A 525-nucleotide genomic window follows, 5' to 3' on the forward strand; every position below is an offset into this window, starting at 1 on the left:
CCAAGACAAGGGAAAAAAGATCGACTCTGACATCTAACAATTCCCCTGGTCCTGGCCCACACAACCTTCTCAAGCATGGCGCTGTCCAGATTGTTCTACACACAACCCATTCATCCAGGCTCCCATAAGAGCCTGAGCTCACCAAGTTGTAACATCAGTATTTAATCTTTTACAGTACTGAGTGACACAGATGGCCTTGGCCACCTCTCCCCTTTCCACTTCCCTGAGTAACAAAGGATTTCTTCTGGGAGTGACCAGGGTAAATGTAACAGTGTGTCTCATTCAAACCCCGCAGTGCTCCATGCAGGGAGAGGAAGCCGGGACAAGGAAACAGATGGACTGTCCAGGATGCCCAGGTCCATCGACAGGGAACAGCCTATGAAGGGTTCTTCATTTGGGGGGGGGGGAGCACAGGGTCCCATTATTTTGCCAAGCTCACTACAGGTGTGCTGTATTACAGGTGTGAAGGCGCCAGTGTGCCTACAAACCTCCTCCAGTGATCAGTATAGACTGGTCCATGTATTC

General features: G+C 50.5%; 1 protein-coding gene across 1 annotated transcript in view; it reads right to left on the minus strand.

Annotated features, from left to right (window-relative positions):
* Positions 1–525, minus strand: part of Aurkb (aurora kinase B) — an 8,736-nt gene that overhangs the window by 4,809 nt on the left and 3,402 nt on the right. The gene's annotated exons all lie outside the window — the stretch shown is intronic.

The sequence above is a fragment of the Microtus ochrogaster genome, chromosome 7, assembly GCF_000317375.1.
Source record: "Microtus ochrogaster isolate Prairie Vole_2 chromosome 7, MicOch1.0, whole genome shotgun sequence".
Classification (NCBI taxonomy): Eukaryota; Metazoa; Chordata; class Mammalia; order Rodentia; family Cricetidae; genus Microtus; species Microtus ochrogaster.